Source organism: Bufo bufo, chromosome 1 (assembly GCF_905171765.1).
Source record: "Bufo bufo chromosome 1, aBufBuf1.1, whole genome shotgun sequence".
Lineage (NCBI taxonomy): Eukaryota > Metazoa > Chordata > Amphibia > Anura > Bufonidae > Bufo > Bufo bufo.
In genome coordinates, this window is record NC_053389.1 from 253236681 (window position 1) to 253251045 (window position 14365).

Genomic DNA, 14365 nt, shown 5'->3' on the forward strand with positions numbered 1-14365 from the left:
ATTTTTAACACCGTTCAGCCGAGGCGTTTGGTCAAAAGTTATTTTTATAGCGACGACTTTTACGCACGCGACGATGCCCAATATGTATGGCTCTCAGACTTTGGAGACACTAAGCAGGCATCCTGAAACTGCGGCCCTCCAGATGTTGTAAAACTACAATTCCCACCATGCCCTGCTGATGGCTGTAGGTTGTCTGGGCATGCTGGGAGTTATAGTTTTACAACATCTGGAGGGCCGCAGTTTGAGGATGCCTGCACTAAAACTAATATTTTTTGGGGAAAGAAAAATTGTTTCCGTGTCTCCAAAGTCTGAGAGCCATAGTGTTTTATGTTCTCTAGTGGACTGTTGGGGATTATAAAAATTTAGTACTCCATGGAAGTGTGATACTCCCTGAAGCAATTGATAACGCAGAGGCCCGGATGATCGGGGCATGTGTCACATTGAGTAGTGCTGTCCTTCCGTATCCCCCTCTTGTGACACACTCTGCACTTTTTTTGGGTTCGTCCCTTCTTTCCAGTATGGGGGACCACACCTGGAAAGTGTTGGCCAGGGACGATCCGGGCGCCTCCAGTTCCCGAGGTACTCCGGCCTGCTCTTTCCCGGTCCGAAAAGATCAGGTCCTTGAGGACTGCCTCATAGAATTGGAGGAATGTCCCTGTGCTGCCAGCGCTTCGGGATAGTACAAAAGAGTTGTACATGGTAACCTGTACCAAGTAGACCGCAACTTTTTTGTACCATGCCCGGGTTTTGCGCATGGCGTTATATGGCGTGAGGACTTGATCAGAGAGATCAACTCCTCCCATATACCGATTGTAGTCGATGATACAATCGGGCTTGAGGACCGTTGCCGCGGTACCTCGCACAGAGACTGGGGTGGTGCTGTTACCGTGGATTGTGGACAGCATAAGGACATCCCTCTTGTCCTTATACCTGACCAGCAACAGGTTTCCACTGGTAAGTGCACGGGTCTCACCCCTGGGGATAGGTACCTGGAGGGGGTAGGCAGGGAGGCCGCGTTGATTTTTCCGCACGGTCCCACAAGCGAACGTGGATCTGGCGGCAAGGGACCTGAACAAGGGAATGCTGGTATAAAAGTTATCCACGTACAAGTGGTAACCATTATCCAGCAGTGGGTACAGAAGGTCCCACACGAGTTTCCCGCTAACACCCAGAGTGGGGGGACATTCTGGGGGTTGAATACGGGAATCTCGCCCCTCGTACACACGAAATTTGTAAGTGTACCCTGAGGTACTCTCACAAATTTTGTATAGCTTCACGCCATACCTCGCCCGCTTTGTGGGAATATATTGGCGGAAACTGAGTCTCCCCTTGAACGCAACGAGAGACTCATCAACCGCGACCTCCCTTCCAGGTACGTAGGTGTTAAGGAAATTATCCAGCTTTTATGAAAGTGGATATAAAATTCATAAGATGTTTTCATTTTCTCTGTATACGTGATACAATGTGGTGACATTTGGAAAAGAACAAGCATAAGCTAAAAAACCTATAGAGTGAACTGTGTGTGTTAAGATAAGATAAGGTTTGTACGTACTACTAAGCAAAAATATGCATCTCTTGCTAGAAAATCTAAACTCATTAGTTAACACATTTTTGCTAAAGTGAAACTGGTAAAATGCTAACCAATCAATAGATGGATTCAAAAGCCATTATTGAAATGTCTGTAAACCAATCATGTTTTACTTTGAGGGGTTACACCATTTTGAACTGTGTATAAATAAAGGCTGCAGGAAATCTTATGTTGGGATCCTGACAAGGTTTTGAACTAAACTCAGACTTCTGTCATTTTCCTCCGTCGACGTCATTCACCTGAACATGAGGCAACGATCATCACGTGGCTGACCCTTGGCCTGCCACAACATTTTCTGGTGGAGAATGCGGGCACTACAACAACGCTCCTAGCTGCAGATCGCGATACGGAGACCAGGACCCAGGAAGACCGCGGTAAGTAACCCATTGTGTTACTACCTGTCTCCTGAGCTCTGCTCGCTGTTCTGCAGTGTGGTGTGTAAACGTGGTGCCTGTACCGTGTTCTGGTGAATGAATTATTTCCCCTATATGTGCAAAACTGTCTTTAGGCGTATGAATGCACGAATGTGTGAGTGGCTGAGATAAGCTGAATCTTGGAGGGGGTCTGACCCTGCTCCTCCTGAGCCAAGCTGAAAGTCTAGAGCTCGCTGACTGGCTTGTCCGGTCCCTGACTCTGGAGGCCTCTGGTTCTGGTGGAGAAAGGGTTGACAGACCTATCCTGGAGGAGGCTGTGAGAAGTGGCAGTGTATAAAAGCTGTCCAGTAGGATTGGATAGGGGCCCTCCAGTTCCTTGTTGGTACCTGAAAAGGCGCCTGAGGTCAGGGGTTGTTTCAATGTTATGTCATACTGTGTGGTTTCACATGTACTGAGTGCCTGCTGATATTGTGTGAGGAAGAATTACTGCATAGTTGCCAATTCCTGTGCTGTATAGTGTATACATGCGTGGGTATTATGATACCAGTTTGGATTGGGTGGTTGCAGTTATAATCATTTGGATTGCAGTATTTGTTTGCTTCCTGTGCCAAAGAAAGAACGTAGAGGGGTTTAAGGGGTTTCCAGCGAGTAACCCCAGAGAGGACGTGTGAATTACTCTGTGTGAGGGCAAGACTATATTGTAGTATTGCCAGACCAGTGGATCAGTGCTGCCTCGGAAGTGTGCCCACAGCACCACTGGTAGTAGAAAAAGTGGTGCCGCCTCGGAAGTGTGTCCACGGCACCACTAGTAGTGCCGCCTCGGAAGTGTGTCCACGGCACTACTGATAGTGCTGCCTCGGAAGTGTGTCCACAGCACTGTTGTAATTCACCAGGTGTGCGCGTACCTGGATAGTGAATTACAAGGAGCCACCCACGGGATGGGGGCTACACAGAGTAAGCGTTCCTCTGAGAAGGGAGCAGAGAAATGGGTCTCTGCAATTGATATTATGCAATGTGCAAAGGGCACTGAAGCAACCAAAGACTGTAGACAAATGCTAAAGAAATTGGGAGCAGGTGTGAATGGAACATTGGATGAACCAGTATGGCAGAAATTTCTCACTAATTTTAAGGGGTGGTTGGAAGACCATAACAAATATGACCAGGCCACAATGTGGTATGATGTAGCCCAGGGAATGACTTTGACTGCCCATAAGGCAAAAGACACTGACAAAAGGGACTATGTATGAAATATGGGATGAAATTAAATTGCCAACAAAAGAATTAAACATCCCTTCTGAAGTACGGTGTATTATCCCCCATAAACCACAAAAAGCTCTCCCTCCCACAGCACCACCTCCATATAAAATCCCGGACGGGTGGACTTGTCCTAATTGTGGACAACAGAACCCAGACTCAAGAGAGAGATGCTCAGCCTGTGGGAGGCCCAAGCCACACTCTCGTGTGGGCTTATACCCATTAGTCAATAAAACCCTCCCCACAGTAAAAGCTGGGCAACTGGAAACACATGATTATGAGGTTTATAGGCCATGGACTCCTAGTGAGTTGCTGGCTATGTGTAACACTTTGCCAGACCCCCGTACTGTCCCCAGTACTTTCCTTCGTAAATTGGAAAGTATCCAGACCGCATATAAAGCCACTTGGCGGATCTGGAGAGTCTTCTAGAGACTAAAGGAGGGGAAGTACTTAAGAATCAAATGATGGCAAAGGCCCCTGGTACTGTCCCTGTGGATAAGGCCACAGACCAGTCAGGCCAGGAATTTATCATGGCCCTTAAACCCTGGGTAAAAGAGCAACAGGACAATCAGACTGACACTTTTATGATGCAAACACAAGACGCTAAGCAGACTGTAGCTGACTATGCCACAGCTTTAGAACAGCTCTGGCTTGACTATGGGTATGAGACAGGAGACAGTAAGGACATGAGACTACTAAAACATACATTCATGTCTGGATTAAAAGCACCCATACAGGATGCTGTAAAGAAGGCTCGCCCTGATTGGCGGACCTGCCAGTTCCCTGACCTAGTGGCCATAGCAAAGGGGGCTGAGCTAGACTTGCAAAATAAAAAAAGAAGCCAATAATGGCTAACCAACCTTTAAACCTAAGGGCAGGTTCCAGGAAAGGGTACCAGGTGGGGATCAGTCTCCACGTAACTGGGACCAAGTAACATGCTGGAATTGTGGGAAAAAAGGGCATTACTCAGTCAAATGTCCCCGGAGAGGTCAGGCTACTGCCCGGACCTCTCAATGAAGTGACGGCAATCCTGTGAGTTCCCTCAACGTTAGCTACCCCCTTGACGCAACCCCAGGTCCACAACTAATCATCACATCCACATGTGAGGACACGGGGAATTCAATTGAATTTTTGGTAGACACAGGAGCAGCCCATACCCTAATACAAGAAAAATATGTGCCTGAGGAGCTTATCTCCTCATATTACATCTACTGTCAAGGGGTTGAGGGAACAACTGTTAAACTCCCACTAACAAAGACTGTTAAACTTAACATTCATGATGCCTTATCTATTGTCACACGTGTGTTGGTAAGCTCAGATATATTTTCTCTACTGCTCTACACTCTGTGTTGCAGTCCTGGCAGCCGGCCTATCCGGACACTGTTCTTTTACAATATATTGATGATCTGTTACTTTGTTGTCACAGCTCAGAACAGTGTAATGAAGAGACTTTATCTTTGCTTATTTTCCTTGCTGAAAATGGTTGTAAAGCCTCCAAAGAGAAGCTGCAACTTTGTAAATCTACTGTGATTTTCCTAGGTCACTGTATTTCTCCAGGTACTAAACACCTCACAACTGAGAGGGTTACTGCTATACAGCAGCACCCCCTGCCAAGTACTCCAAGGGCTCTGCGTGCCTTTATTGGACTTGTCAGTTACTGTCGCCCCTGGATTAAGGATTGCTCTCAGATGATGCAGCCACTATATGACTGCCTCAAAGGAGAGACCTTTGAACTAACATCAGGAGCTGTGAGTGCATTTCATGCATTAAAACTCACTCTCACCACAACACCAGCATTGGGCATCCCCAATTACAAACAAAATTTCACATTGTATTGTCATGAGCAAGGGGGATTTGCCTCAGGTGTACTGACGCAGAAACACGGGGACCGTATGCGGCCCATTGCATACTATTCTACCAGTTTGGATTGTATTGACACACCACCAAACTGAAACATTTGTCCAGAATCACAAAATATGAGATGACACTACTCAGTCCCCACATTACCTTACAGCGATGTACTGTTCTCAATCCAGCTACTTTGATGCCGGTGGATTTAGAAGAGGAGGGGGGAGTGGGAGTAGTAGAAATGTCTGATCCAGTTGCAAATCATAACTGTCATGAATTGATGATTGCAGAAACAAAAGGGTTATCAAATGTTACTGAAACACCATTAACTATTCCTGATGCTGAGTATTTTAGTATTTTGTAGATGGCTCCAGATGGTGGAATGATGAACAAGGACACTTTGTCACCGGGTATGCGGTAATCCAGGATGGTAAGGTAATCATACAAAACCCACTCCCATCTTATGCGTCTGCACAGGAGGTGGAGTTGAAGGCACTCACTGACGCATGTACAATGGGTAAGGGACTGAGAATAAATTGTTACACTGATTCCAGGTATGCTTTCGGGGTAGCACATGACTTTGGTGTTATCTGGAAAACTAGGGGATTTCTGACTTCATCGGGCAAACCAATCAAAAATTCAGAAGCAGTACAGAGCCTCATAGAGGCCCTAGAGCTGCCCACAGAGGTAGCCATTGTTAAAGTGCCAGCCCATGTGAAGCAAGATGATCCGCTAGCTGTGGGAAATGCTCAAGCAGACCAAGCAGCCGGTCTGCCGCTCCTGACATTATTTTTTTCCAACTATGCCAGATTTGTCGCTCTTGCAGGAATTACAGGCCCAGATAACGCCTCAAGACAAAAAGGTATGGATGGAGGCGGGGGCTACGAAGACAGGAGAGCTCTGGCAGGTAAATGGCAGAACATGTTTGCCTCGGAGTTTGTATCCGATGATGGCCAATTTAGCACATGGCCCTACTCATTTGTCGAAAGGAGATATGAGCGCACTAGTGTTAGAACATTGGTTTGCACCTGGAATTCAGACCCTCTTTGAAAAGTTTGTTCAGGGTTGTCGTACATGTGCCAGACATAACCCTGGGAGGTTTGTAAAGACCCCCAAGAAACACACTCCCAAACCCTTGTACCCGTTTCAAAGAAAACAGGTGGATTACATACAGCTACCCAAGGTGAGCACATATGAGTATGTTCTTGTAGCCATTGATGTATTCTCAGGCTGGCCAGAAGCCTGGCCAGTAAGTACGGCTACAGCCAAAAATACTGCTAAGAAAATATTGTCAGAGGTAGTCTGCAGATATGGGATTCCAGAAGTGATAGAATCAGACAGAGGTACCCACTTCACTGGGGAGACAATGGGACACATGCTGAAGACCCTAGGGATCGCACAAGCTCTACATTCTCAACAGTATGGAGTCACTATAGTGGTGGTCCCAGATGGAATCACTCATGTTGTACGGTTACTGCGTTTATTACTTTCTGTTCTGTATTAAGTAGCTCTAGGTCCTAAGTGGAAGTTCGGATGGAGACGTATCTTTGGCAGGAAGGAAGTGTCCATCCCAGGTTTCCCATCACTGAAGTGTCCATAACGTTGACTAGAGGAGGATGGAGGTGGACTTTCAAGGCGGTTCCAGGCCTACTCCATATTGGTCAAGGGATATGCCATGATTGACAGCACTGTCCAACCAAGAGACAGCAATGCCCAAGATGATGTTCATCTTCCTGATTCTACAACAGAGGACCACAGCTACACAGAAACTTTTAGGCTTACTGCTGATGCTCCTAGCAGGTATAGCTGACCTACCAGCTCCTAGAGATTCCAACACAGGAGCAGAAGAAGGTGTATCCAGAACTATGGACAATGATGCATGGAACAACAATGCTGCACCTACATCCACTTAGTGTGTTTGTGTGTTGTATGTGGTTTTAATAAAATGTATGCTTAATCAAATGACAACTACTAGACAGACTGGAATCGATGCTTGCATCGCATGGTCTATGCAGCTTATCTGTATACTCTGTGAAGTACGGGCTGTCTAAGGGGTCATTTGTTTGTCCAGGCAGGTTAGTAGCAAGACACACACATGATACAATTAAGCCTTCAGAACAAAATGTCTACCACGTGAACAGAAAAATTGAAAAAAAGGAGGGAAATGTTAAGGAAATTATCCAGCTTTTATGAAAGTGGATATAAAATTCATAAGATGTTTTCATTTTCTCTGTATACGTGATACAATGTGGTGACATTTGGAAAAGAACAAGCATAAGCTAAAAAACCTATAGAGTGAACTGTGTGTGTTAAGATAAGATAAGGTTTGTACGTACTACTAAGCAAAAATATGCATCTCTTGCTAGAAAATCTAAACTCATTAGTTAACACATTTTTGCTAAAGTGAAACTGGTAAAATGCTAACCAATCAATAGATGGATTCAAAAGCCATTATTGAAATGTCTGTAAACCAATCATGTTTTACTTTGAGGGGTTACACCCTTTTGAACTGTGTATAAATAAAGGCTGCAGGAAATCTTATGTTGGGATCCTGACAAGGTTTTGAACTAAACTCAGACTTCTGTCATTTTCCTCCGTCGACGTCATTCACCTGAACATGAGGCAACGATCATCACGTGGCTGACCCTTGGCCTGCCACAACATAGGCCTCCATGAATTTGGCCCCAAAGTGATCGATGACCGGCCGTAGCTTATACAGCCGGTCATAGGCAGGATCACCTCGGTGACGTGTCATGACCATACAGTGCGGTCTGGTATAGGACGTCCCCACTCCAGTATTGCCTGACACTGGGTTTTTGGACTAGACCAGTGGTCGGCAAGCCGCGGCTAGCGAGCCACATGCAGCTTTTTTTTTATCCTTGAATGCGGCTCTTTGGTGCGGGCTGGCGGGTGGGCCGCTCAAGCTTGCAAAATGTCCGTCATGCGCCTCCTGCCCCGTCTGTCTGCTCCTTCCACTTTATGAATGAAGCAGGCAGGCGGGGCAGGAGGCGCATGACGGAGGGTGAGATGTCACGCTGCGCACAGCAGCAGAAGGGCGGGCAGCGGCGGACTTTCTGCGGAACACCGGCCATGTGAGGAGTGGTGAAGAGGCCGCTGCTCAGGTCCAGGAGGAGCGCAATGTCCTGCAGCAGAAAGGTAGGAGCTGCCCCCGGTGTGTGCACAGCGCCAGGCACTGCACCGGCCCCGCCGCAAGTGTCCCTGCCTCCTCCCTTCCCCCCACTAATACATTACTTTACTTACTGGAGGGCACTTATGGGGGATATCTGTGGAGGGCACTTATATAGCATCTTATGCTATATATGTGTCATCCACAGATATCCCCCATAGGTGCGTCATCCACAGATATCCCCCATAGGTGCGTCATCCACAGATATCCCCCATAGGTGCGTCATCCACAGATATCCCCCATAGGTGCGTCATCCACAGATATCCCCCATAAGTGCGTCATCCACAGATATCCCCCATAATTGCGCCCTCCACAGATATCCCCCATAAGTGCGCCCTCCACAGATATCCCCCATAAGTGCGCCCTCCACAGATATCCCCCATAAGTGCGTCATCCACATTACATCCACATCTGCAGACAAGTTTAATAAAAGTAAAAAATGATAAAGATAAAATGAAATAATAATCAAGATCCAAATAAAAGAAAGTACATATAAAAGTATGTAAAAACACACTCTGGGCTCATGCCCACGAATGTAAGGGCGCCGTGCCTGTGCTCTGGACCGCAAATAGCGGTCCGTCCGCAATGCACGGACACAGACCATGGGGCAGCTGCATGAGGATCGCGGACCCATTCACTTGAATGGGGTTCGCGATCCGCATCCGACTGCCCGCACCGCAAAAAAGTAGCGCATGCTGAAGTGAATGGGTCCATGATGCAGGCTGCACACGGCCGTGTGCAGCCCGCATCATGGACCCATTCACTTCAATGGGTCCAGGATCGGGGATATGAGTGCTACAGTGTGCTTCTGTGGTGCTTCTGGCTGTGCCTCCGCACCGCGAAAAAGTAGTGCATGCGCTACTTTTTTGCGGTGCGGAGGCACAGCCAGAAGCACCACGGAAGCACTCTGTAGCACTCATATTCCGGATCCTGGACCCATTGAAGTGAATGGGTCCTTGATGCGGGCTGCACACGGCCAGTGCCCGTGTATTGCGGACCCGCCGTATGCGACCTGCAATATGGCAACGGCGGGCACACGGTCGTGTGCATGAGCCCTAAAAGTCCTCACTGGTACTGTTGACGCAATATTTTAGGTTTTAAAAATGTGGCTCTCCAAAGAAATTTCAATCGTGGTTTTGGCGATATTTGGCTCAGTTGAAAAAAAAGTTTGCCCACCACTGGACTAGACCCATATGCAGCACGAGGCCCCAAAATGTCCTCATTTCGGCTGCACTGACCGGCGTCCAGCCACCGGGTCTAGCCAAAACTGAGCCGGGGTTTTGAGCGACGAACTGTTGGGCGTACAGATTCGTCTGCTCCACTATCAAATTCACCAGTGGGTTACTGAAAAAAAAACTAAAATAGTCTATTTCAGTAAACCCCACTGTGGGAATCTGGATTCCAGGATTGCCAGCAAAATCCGGAATCTCAGGCTCAAAGTCCACTGGGGGACACCAACTAAGTTCATCGGCAGGGGGCTCCGGTGGACTTATTTGGTGGGCCGGGAAACCAGTACGAACCCCAGGGCGGCTCGTACTAGGGTGGGCCACAGGATCCCTAGCATGTGGGGCCCCTGGCTCCGCCTGGCGGCGTCTCCGCCGCCTTGGTGGCTCATCGTCATCCGATGATGATGAGGAGGATGCGGATGATAAAAGGAATGTGGGGTCATCCTCATTCTCACTGGGGCTCTCAGAGTCGGAGGCAATCTGGGCGTATGCCTCCTCGGCCGAGAACATCCGGCGGGCCATGGGTGTGTGTGCGTGTAGGTGTGCGTGTGCGTAAACCTTTATTATATGTGCGTGTGTGTGGGGGCAACGGGTGTTCGCGTACTAAAAAAGGCAAAAAAAGGGCAAGTGTTAGGAAAAAAAAAAGTTAATACTTGCTGATCAGCGGTACAACGCTGATCAGCGGTGGGGCGGGCGATGCGCTAACAGTGGACGGACGCTAAAAAGTGCCGGCCAGTCAGCGCAAGCAGAAAAAAAAGAAGTGGTGGTGAGGGGGGGGGGGGGGGGGGGGGGGGGGGGATGGCAAGTGAAAGGGGGGTTCTGGGTTAGGGTTAGATGGATAGATAGAAGTTTGGAATAAAAGTACTTTTTCTTTTTTTTTTCCTAACTTACTTTTCCCTTCTTTCCCTGCCTAACGGTGCCTCTCCCTCACTGACCCTAACCTACCTGGGTGGCGATGGGTGCAGGAGGGTGATGGATGCCGATTAGGGGGACGCAGGAGCTGGTGCTGGACGATGCTGCACAGTCAGGATGCTGGACAGGAAGAGGAGGGGAGAGAGGAGCGCAGGAAGTTTGAATCTCGCGCCTCTCTCCCCCCTGCACCAATCAGCACCCTGGACAGCGGCGTTCAGCACCAGGGCCAGCACCGCCTCTCCAAATCCTCGGACTGCAATAGGTGGTGTATAATTACGCCACCGATCGCAGTCTTTTTCCAGTTCATCGGGTCACAGGACACCCGAATGGACCAGAAACGCAGAAAACCGCAGGTCTGAATTGACCTGCGGTTTTCTGCGATCGCCGATACGGGGCGGTCAAATGACTCCCCCCTGCGTTGTTATGGGATGCCGGCTGAATGATTTCAGCCGGCGTCCCGTTCCGATTAACCCCCGCGGCGCCAGAATTCCGATTTTAAGTCAGGACGTACCGGTACGTCCTGGGTCCTTAAGGACTCGGGAAATAGGGCGTACCGGTACGTCCTATGCCCTTAAGGGGTTAAAGCACATATCAGCAGGATCAACCCTTATCACACCACTGTTAGGCTACTTTCACACTGGCGTTTTGGCTTTCCGTTTGTGAGATCCGTTCAGGGCTCTTAGAAGCGGTCCAAAATGGATCAGTTTTGTCCTAATCCATTCTGAATGGAAAAGGATCCGCTTAGAATGCATCAGTTTGCCTCCGTTCTGCCTCCATTCCGCTTTGGAGGCGGACACCAAAACGCTGCCTGCAGCATTTTTCTGTCCGTCCTGGGATGCGGAGCCAAAGGGATCCGTCCTATTCAGCAATTTAGACAGCACTCTAGATTTTGCTTAGATGATTTTTATTTGCTTAGCCGGACATAGTGGTCCTTTTGATAACAACGTTTCGGGCAGAGAGAATGCCCTTCATCAGGCTAGTCATTTACACATAGAAATGTGAATGGCCGGTATGATCCGTCCTGACACACAATGTAAGTCAATCGGGACAGATCTGTTTTCTCTGACAATAAAAAAACGGATCCGTCCTCCATTGACTTTCAAAGGTGTTCATGATGGATCCATCATGGCTATAGAAGACATGATACAACCGGATCCTTTCATGACGGATGCATGCGGTTGTATTATTGTAACGGAAGCGTTTTTGCAGATCCATGACGGATCCGCAAAAAACGCTAATGTGAAAGTAGTCTTATGCAGATCAGTTGCAGATCATACGCAAATAAGCAGTTAAGTGCACCAAGGGTGGGCCAAAGCCAATCTGTGCACCCTTGCTCCTCCTGCTTCCTTGGCTGGCTCTTCCCACTTCTTAATTAACAGGGTCAGATTTCAGCTTTGTCATCTAATCTGACCGTATTGATTAGGAAGGAGAGGGAGGGGCTGGCAGGCAAAGCAGGAGGGCCAAGGGTGCACAGAGTGGCTTCTGTGCACTTAACTCCTCAATTGCATATGGATTAAAAAAGTACTTTTTCTCAAGAATGAAGCAACCGATCTGTATAACAAAGGTATGCTTTTAATCAGCAGGATCAGTCCTAATGGGAATTATACCTGACTAAATAGTATTGATCCTGCTGACAGAAACATATTATAGAGTTCAGTGAGAGCTGTATAAATCTGTCCTTGGTGGTCTCCCCCTAGTGGAAGCAAATGGCAAAAAGACTAAGTAATTCCATATGCTGTATACTGAACATTACCATAAACCTTTAGGCAAACAGTGTATTCAGCGAGTACAGAATATTAATAGTAGAGAACAAGATGCAAAGATAAGCCGCACTCACCATTCGTGTTCACGCTTCTTTATTGTAGGATATGTTGCGGGGGCAGACTCACATGGAGTATCAATCCACAGCGACGGCCGTTTCGCAGTGCGACCGCTTCCTCCGGCTGTTTGATCCACTCTGGGAATCGAGTGTGCGCTGGTTTATAGCATCATGTGGGGGAGGGTCAGCTGACCCATCACTCATTAACCCTTGACGCTCCACCACCTGCGCACACCTGAAACACAGGTGCATCGATACATCAGTGCAGGTTTCAATTTAAAAACAATACTGACATAAATGAAACAATGGTTACACAAAGTGACACAAGGTCTGTGAATAGTATCTACACACATGGAAGGGTACATAAATATATATGAAAGGGATGCAAAAATTAATGCAATAATATATAAATACAAAAACGTATAAATATATATACACAGTGACTAAAGATAATCCAAGGTATATTCATAAGAGAATCATATTCACATAGCGTCCTATTCAATGAATGCTGCCAAATCATTGCGTTCGTTTAAGCCTAAACAACCTGTGGTATCCGTTTTAATAATATACCGAGCTTCCTTCTGGAGCAGGGTACGGTGTCTATCACCTCCCTGAATTAGTGGGGGGACATGTTCTAGGCCCGCAAATCGCAAGACATTTGCGTCTCCCCATGTTGGCACCGTACATGCTCAATTAGGCGGGTACGTCCCTTGCCTGTTTTAATTGAGTTACGATGTTCTCATACCCGCTCCATTAAGGACCTCTTGGTTTTCCCTATATAAAAGGATCCACATACACAGATTAATACATAGACTACGTGCGTCGTTCTACAGTTGATGAATTGATGTACACAATGTTCCAGACCTCCAAAGAAAAAATGGCGGCCTCTAAACACGTATCCGCACAGGGAGCAGTCACCACAGCGATAGTTGCCAACCGGCTTACCGAGTGACAACCAATCGCGCGGTTTCTGCTCGCTGTAGCGGCTGCGCACCAGAATGTCCCTAAACGTGCAACACCGTTTGAAGGCTAATATGGGTTTCTGATCTGTGAATTCACCCAAATCATCCTCTGCCTTTAAGATTTCCCAGTTATTTTATATTGTTTTCTTAATATAGTCTGCCATAGGACTGTACTTAAACACGAACACAAATCTGTCCTTTTTCTCTGCACCACTATCCATCCCACTTTCTCTTTTCCTGCGTTTCATTAGTGATCGTTGTGTGTGGGTTTTAGCCCTCTCTAGGGCTGTATCTAACTGCTCTGGTGGATATCCGCGCTGGATCAATCTGTTCCTCAGTTCATCCGCCTGTCTCAGGAATATTGTATCCTGACTATTAATACGTCTGAGTCTTAAAAACTGTCCATAAGGGACTGATTTAGTTACGCTACGTGGATGATAGCTCCCATGGTGCAGCAGGGTGTTTGTGGCAGTGGGTTTGCGATACCCTTCGGTATATAAGGCACCATCTTCTACAACATCACGAACGTCTAAGAACTCGATGGTCGTACCCCCAAAATTGAGGGTGATCATCATGTTCATGTCATTTGTGTCGTTAAGATGTGCCACAAAATGCTCACACTGCTCCTGTGTTCCCGACCACACCATGAAGATATCATCCACGTAGCGCAAGAACAGACGTATGTGACTGAGGAAGGGGTTAGGCGTTGAGAATATATACCTATCTTCAAATCTGCCCAGGAATATATTCGCAAAGGTACATGAGACAGGTGTCCCCATGGCTGTTACAAAGATCTGCCTATACCACTGGTCATTGAAGAGAAACGTATTGTTCTCTAAAATGAACAAAAGTGATTCTTCTACAAATTCACTGAACTGAAGGCTCCTTCCCAAATGTTCAATGAGTTCAAGGACTGCGTTTACACCTCCATGTTGTGGAATCCGGGTGTAAAGATTGACCACATCCAGGGACACCAAACTCCAACCCTCCTGCCACTGGAAACCATCAAGGGCCAGGAGGAAGTCGTTGGTGTCACCGAGATACGTGGGAAACCTAAATAGAACAGGACGCAGTAACCAATCCAGGTACCTCGACAAGGGTTCAGTCACTGACCCAACCCCCGCCACAATAGGACGTCCAGGGGGATGGGTCAGTGACTTGTGCACCTTAGGGAGAAAATACCAAGAGGGTTTAT

At 47.5% G+C, this 14365-nt stretch overlaps 1 protein-coding gene across 2 annotated transcripts in view; it reads left to right on the forward strand.

Moving 5' to 3' along the window:
- Window positions 1–14365, forward strand: part of LOC121005778 (E3 ubiquitin/ISG15 ligase TRIM25-like) — a 965623-nt gene that overhangs the window by 767811 nt on the left and 183447 nt on the right. The window lies entirely within an intron of this gene.